Genomic DNA, 7,451 nt, shown 5'->3' with positions numbered 1-7,451 from the left:
TGAGATACCTTCCTCAGATCGATTTTTGAAGGAAGCATGGATGTATCCTTATATCCCACAATCCGGTGCTTTCCATTCTGTGACACTTGAGCTAGAAAAATAAAGATGGCGTCCGAAAGTTGCGTTTGCTGCTCAGGGGTGAGTTTCCCGAAAGCATCGTTGGTGAACCATGGTCGTAAGTCCCATTGAACTCTATTGGTAACGACGGAACTTGCGACCATAGTTCGCTTTGGGAAACGCACCCCAGTTTGTGTGTAAATGTACGATTTTGACCAACATATTTCAATTTTGATATCATTTCTATCGAGAAATTACTACTGTAGTAATTAATTATTTGTTTAGTTCTCACCAAAGCCCGCGCTATATTGCTGTAGATCATTAAACTGTTACGCTGCCTCAGAAGTCTGTCCGAAATCAGTTTCGTGAGGTACCTTCATGCACAAACGCTGCCGTATAAGTCATTCTCTTATAAGACAGCGAGGCAGCAAGACAGCTACATAGTTTTTCGGACGCAGCCGAAGTTTACTTTGCAAGGCTGTGCATTTGACTGTGCACATACGCGTAAAAAACGATACCCAGGGCTTCAAAGTATTCTGTAACCACTGGACCAACATGACACTGTTCTGATCCACTCCTGGTTTTCCATTTCACACTAGATGATAGAAAGCCCGATAGAGCGATCTTGGAGACCAAACGGAAACGCGCAGACTTTCAGAAATTGTACAGCTCTGCAAACAAGCGGAATGATACAGTGAAATGTCCCAGTGACAACGCATTTGGACCAATTAAATTTGAGGACAGGAAGTTACTAACTGTTTTATTAATAATATAGGCGTGTGTGTGAGTTTTGAGCAGAATTGAGAAAAATGAAACATTGGTTTATTGGTGTTTATGGGTATGAATGTTATTTACACCATTAATGTTTTTACCATCCAAAAGTGGTAGGATGGAAAAATTACAGTAAAGATTTGAATAAAGTTATTTATGAAAATAAATAAATAAATATTATAAGGCATTATGATTACTGTTATAATGAATTAAGAAAAAGCTAACATTATAATTCTATATAGCTGTCACGATTCCTGTCAGTTCCTGGACTACACTTCCCATAATCCTCCCTGCCAGTCACATGCACACTCCACACCAATCATCATTTGCCACATACAGCTGTAGCTTACTATCTGGACTATTTAAGACTCACTCACACACCACCTCATTGCGAAGTCTTGTTTAACCTGTGTTGTAATTCTGAGCATTATTATCCTGTCTGCCTGCCTGTTACCGTTCCTGCCTGTTACCCGTTGCTGCCTGCTTTTGACCCTTGCCTGGTATTCTGTGCTGTAAGTGATATCTGCCTGTCCTGAACTACTGTCTGTATTCTGACCACGATTCTGCCTGTCCCTCGCTGTTCCTGTTTGACCCTGCCTGTACGACCACGCTCACTTTTAATAAAGCTCGCAAATGGATCCCTGTCTGAGTCCCGTTTCATTACAATAGCGTACTTTTAGCTATATAATTAGGTTTTAATGAGCAACATTGATATAGCTTTCAGAGTTCAAGACTTTCATTAAATATAGATTCAATGAAATCCAATCTGCATCTAAGTTGAAACATTGTGCATTTGCATTTCTTTCACATTCATTTCTGTGTATGCACAAAGATGATACATTTATAAAAATTGAATGTGCATACACATTTCAAGTTATAATTGTTATACATTATTTAGTGTTTGAACAAGTATTTGTTCTCATGTGAAAAGTGTAAGTTGTAAATTGAGGAAAGAGTTTTGCCATTTTGGACACATGCACACATTGGAAATAAAGGTTTTTGTGAAAAGGGGATAATTTACACCTTCTTTGGTTCACGTGTCTAGAAAGTCTGAAGAAAACCTGGTATTGTGCTGACTTTTTGGCACTCTGTGTGTGTGTGTGTCAATCTGAGACATGTCATATATTTCACTAGTTTAACAATGCCAGGAATGTAATTTTTTGTACGGTTTCAAACAGAGCAAATATATGTCATGCAATGACATAGCATTGTCTCAAAGAAACCAGAGAGAAGGACAAACTAAGGATGACTTTATATTTTATATTCATAACCTACCAATCTCAAAGTTGGAGACAAACATAACTCTCCATGTCACAATGGTCATTCAGTGCACAAGCAAAGATATTGCGTGACGAGGCTTAATCATCAGAGAAAATTGGTTTGTTTTACATATTGTGCCATCTTTGAAAAGATTTCTTCTGGAAGTACCACTTGGCCAAATTCAAAATGCTTATTTTGCCATTTAATAGTAAGAGTCTGTTGGTCTCATGTGGTTCCATTCAAGCCCCAGAGAGTGATATTTCATCCAGAGCTGAGCATACATGCACGCTATCAAAACACATCACAGCTGAACATACTGAATATCACTTCGGTTGCTGACATTAGTTTTACCAGTTTCCATAAGCTTCCATGTGCGTTTTTCAAATTGGGTCAGTGTGACATTGCCTAAAATTTGTCTCTAGTCCCTTAATACTTCTCTACACATTGATGCTAATGCTTTCATCTCTATCTTCATTGTGATTTCTGTAATGACTTTATGCTGGTCCATTCTTGTGCACCCAAGAGGCCACTGATCCTTTGACCCAAACCTTTAGCATGACAGTTTCATAAATCCATTTATAATGGACATACATCTTCACTTGGTTTCAAATATGATCATGTTTATATCATGCATGTATTCTTTTTTTGATGGTTTGATGAATCCATATCAGAGAACTGTAACAGCATATTGGTTTCATGTTTGAGTAAAATGAATTCATATATCTTTTTTTCATTTAACATTCTTCTTCCAAGAAATAAAACTCGCTGATTTTCTTTAATTACAACAAGAGTATGCTGAGGTTATGTAAGCCAAACTCCTTTAATCTGTGTTTTATTACCATCGCTCTAACTTCAGAATCTCTGGTATTCGATAAAATACTCTGCTTATTTGATAGCAGGTTACGTAAGTTCTGAAGAACCCACAGGAGGTGGAATGTTCCATTATGATGTTGGAGAGATAAGCGTCAAAGCAGAGATGGAGGAATCTGACCAAAAAACAGATAAATAGACCTCTGATTTCATGCTGCTGAATATCCATCTGTCAAAAACCACACATAAAACTAAACACCAAAGTGTCTCACAAGGAACTCTTTACATAATAATGTTGGATTGTAAAACGGATCTCAGGGGAAAAAAACATTGTCACAAAAATGGAAAATGTAAAGACTGGTCTGTTAAATGAACGGAACATTTGCACAAAGACGAAAACTGACGGTATAGCAATTCATTTTTAGTAAGACTTTAATCTTACGACTGCAGTCTATATATCACTTGCCAGCTCATAACAAATCTGTGTCACTGTAAGTTTGCATTTCCTTGCATGCACAAAACAAGCATAAACCTTTAAAGGGTTAATTAACCAATAGAGGAACAGCTGTTCAGCATTTTTCAATTATATGCAGTATGAGACACAAAGGAGTCAAGCTGATTGGTCACACTTGTGACCCATGATGCTGAATGCATTTAAATGCCATCCAGTTGTTGATTTCCTTCTTCTTCTGCACAGAAACACAACAATGCCTGAAGACAGACAAAACGCTGAGGAAAGTTACTGTATTTATGAGAAACAACAGCATAATAAAAATGAACCTGAGTTGGAACTTTCTGACTCTGTTTAAAACAAAAAGAGGTAAAAGAGAGCAAGACAGAGAGAGTGAGAGAATAGGACGTTTAGGGAGGGAGGAGCTCTGGCCCTGGGTCCCTGGGCACAGAAGGTGCTGCAATGCTGCTTTACTAACAGTTGAAATGGGAAGCACCTCTCAGCTCCGTTTCCTCTTTTCTCTCTCTCCCCCCACTCCAAGTCCACAACACAAATGCAACACAGACGTGTTCCTCTGTCTCTCGTTCTCAGACTTGGAAGATCCAGTGCAAAAATCCACCCTACTTCCTTTACCATCTAGCTTATATGACATTCATGTCTGAATGCATTTCAGCATTCAGTGTCCAAGAGATCTGTTCCATGAGCAAATTTAGGTACACATTTACACATACTTAATTTAATATTTTCCCAATGAGGCAAGAAAAATATCTTTCAAAACCAATGTTGTTTGTTTATGTCTTATATGTTTTATATGATTCATTCTTTTTTATTATGTAAAATTAAATTTTGTATCGTTACAGCTTCTTTTTAAAGTTCAGTATGTTTTCTGCCTTTCTCATAGAATTGGACTTAGAATTGAAATTAGAACCGACAAGTAGTAAAACTTGTATGTTGTTGGAGAGAATCTGACAAGTTTAAAAAATATTTTCTGGCAGAGGTCACACAATCAAATGACTTCAGTTACAAGAAACATCCCGCAGCTGCCTTCTGCATACACTGACTGTACATTTTCCCTCACCATTATGAACAATATGAATAAGAAGAACAGAAAATTTCATTGTAAATCTAGTGAGAGTCTTGAACTCTGGGAACTGGATGACCTAACCTCACACAGCTCAATGTAAAACCACCTTAAACTAACATGCTATTATTTGAAAAGAGCAATAAAGAATCTAAGGGTCTGACTGTTTTCTCTTACAGTGTGGTCCAAAATTCAGAGACCACATTGAAAGTCTGGATTGTTTTTCATTTAAACCTGGAAACTTAAAGAGATTATTCGTCCAAAAATTCTGTCATCATGTACTCACCCTCACTGCATTGTAAACCTGTATGTCTTTGTTGTCCATACTATGAAAGTCAATGGGGTTAATACTGTTTGTCTTCTTTTGTGCTCCCCATCAAACTCTAAAGGTAAAGTGTAAATCTAAGTGTTTGTGTGAAAAATTAAAAATGTTTTAAGTTTTTTTTATTTTTATGCATTAAACAGTGGACCTTAGAAAAAAAATCAAATAATGAAATGACCTCTTTAAAGTCTGGTGGTCTATGTGTCATTAACACACACATGGTTATCTTTGTTCTGACTTCCCACATGTCAATTTCAGCAGCTGCGTCCATCTGTTCCTAATTTCAGTGTCAGTCACTGTCTGCAGGGAAAGCAAGGAAAACGGCCTGATCCAGTGTTCCGTTTGGCCGTCAGGCGATCATTTTATCAATGTAACCCAGCATCCAGGCTTCAGAGAGTTCAGACGGTTCTCAGAGTTCTCTCCAAAGCGTTGCATGCAGTATAGAGCTAAAATATCTGAACTGGACTGTGTTAGAACTGACAAGCAGTAAATATTGTATGTTGGTGGAGAGAATCTAAAAGCGAGAGTCTTAAAAATATTTTGTGGCAGAGGTCACACAATCAAATGACTTCAGTTACGAGAAACGTCTCACAGCTGCCTTCTGTGTACACTGACCGTAGTTTAGCACACCATATGGTTATGAATAATAATAACTGAAGGTCTTTAACTCTGGGAGCTTCCCATGACTTTGTAAAACCACTCATCATTTTCTTAATTAGTATTTTCATCTTAATTTCCAGTAAAAATATCCTTAAACCTAGACATTTTAAAAAAAATATATATATCAATGTATACCTATAGGCCTATTTTTTTTTCCTTAATCATTGTGTGTATGTCACGTTCTGTTTGTGTTAGTTTCATTTTTATGGACATTTAATTTGTATTCCTCATTTATCTGTTTCCTGTGTTTTTCCACCATGTTTCTATGGACACTCATTCTATCAGCACACCTGTTTATCATTTAGCTTATTATCCTTGTATTTTTAAGCTCCTCTTTGTTTTCAGTTAATTGTCTGGTATTGTTGTGTGTTACACGTTACCTGTTCATCATCTGTGGATTACTTGAGTTCCATTCATCCATCTTCAAGTGCTACCCGGGGTCTCCACCTAGTCCTGGGTCTTCCCAGAGGCCTTCTCCCAGCTGGACATGCCTGGAACATCTCCCTTGGGAGACGCCCAGGGGGCATCCTTACCAGATGCCCGAACCACCTCATCTGGCTCCTTTCAACGCAAAGAAGCAGCAGCTCGACTCTGAGATCCATCCTGAGGAAACCTATTTCGACCAATTGTACCAGCGATCTAGTTCTGTTGGTCATGACCCAGCCTTCATGACTATAGGTGAGGGTAGGAGCGAAAATTGACTGGTAGATTGAGAACTCAGCTCTCTTTTCATCACAACAGTGCGGTAAACAGCAATATCACCCCAGCTGCTCCGATTCTCCTGCCAATCTCCTGCTCCATTGTCCCCTCGTGAACAAGACCCTGATGTACTTATACTCTTTCACTTGGGGCAAGGACTCATTCCCTACCTAGCAGGCAATCCATTGGTTTCCTGCTGAGAACCATGACCTCAGATTACTTGAGTTTTTTTAATATAATAAATACCTTTGTTTTGGAACCTTTTGAATTCTTATCATTATCATCATCTGGACTAAAGCTTTACAGAATACTGTTCCCCTAAAAGGATTTAAATGGAGATTGCCCCCATTAACATTGCCCAAATGGGGAGCTTGCCCAAGCCCAATGGGGCTATGATCTTTATTTTGCAAGGAGGAAGAGACCTAAAGGACTACGTGGAGGAGTTCGTCAGCACCAGCCACCTTGCCATCTGCGATAACATCATGCTCATGGAGGGATCAGCCATTACCCGCCATGGACATTATGCCTGAGCCAGCAACAGAGTCTGTCCCAGATGGAAAGCCTGAGGTCCCGGCTGACCAGGTGTGTGAGCCTGCCATTGGGAAAATTGGTGGTGCTGGATGAGGAGAAAGGGCTGATCGACTGGAAGATGGAGCTAGAGCTTCCCACCCTGCCTACCAATGAACCTTCTCTGTCACTGGTCCCCTCCTGCACTAATGTATCCCCGTCTTCATCAACCATTTGTCACCCATCTTCATCATCACCGCTGGTCCTGTCTATCTCAAGTTCGTCATTGCCATTAGCCCTGTCCATCACAGAGTGTTCTTTGTCACCATCATCCCAGTCCATCACAGAGCCTGTCTTCCTCTCCTGCACGTTCCAATGAAGCCAGCCATTCCTTCGACTCCGCTGGCTCCCTTCAGCCACTCAGCTCCACCATCAGCCCAACCTTGGGGCTTTTGATCCTCATCTCTGCCCAGGCATGAGGAGTCCTGGGCTCCACCTTGTCCCTCGGAGGCTGTAGTTCCACCTCGGCCCGTCGACCAATCAGCTCCACCCTGGCTCCTCACCACCTTGGCTCTACTTCGTCCCACTGGCTCCACCTCAGTCAGTTGTCGCTCTACCATCACCACGGACTTCCGGGCCTTCGGCTGCATCTCATCCCTCCACCCCTATGGCTCCTCCTTCCCCCCAGCTCTGCCTCTGTCCTCACTCACACCGCATCACCTCAGTCCTCCAGCACCCTCGCTCCACCTCGGCCGCTCATCGCCGGGACCCCACCTTGGCCTCCCAGTCTTTCGGTGTCACCGGGTCTCTCGGTCCATGGACTCTATCTGGGC

This window comes from Megalobrama amblycephala, linkage group LG10, assembly GCF_018812025.1.
Source record: "Megalobrama amblycephala isolate DHTTF-2021 linkage group LG10, ASM1881202v1, whole genome shotgun sequence".
In the NCBI taxonomy this organism is placed as follows: Eukaryota; Metazoa; Chordata; class Actinopteri; order Cypriniformes; family Xenocyprididae; genus Megalobrama; species Megalobrama amblycephala.
The sequence above is the reverse complement of the archived record's forward strand: the minus strand, read 5'-3'. Positions refer to the sequence as shown.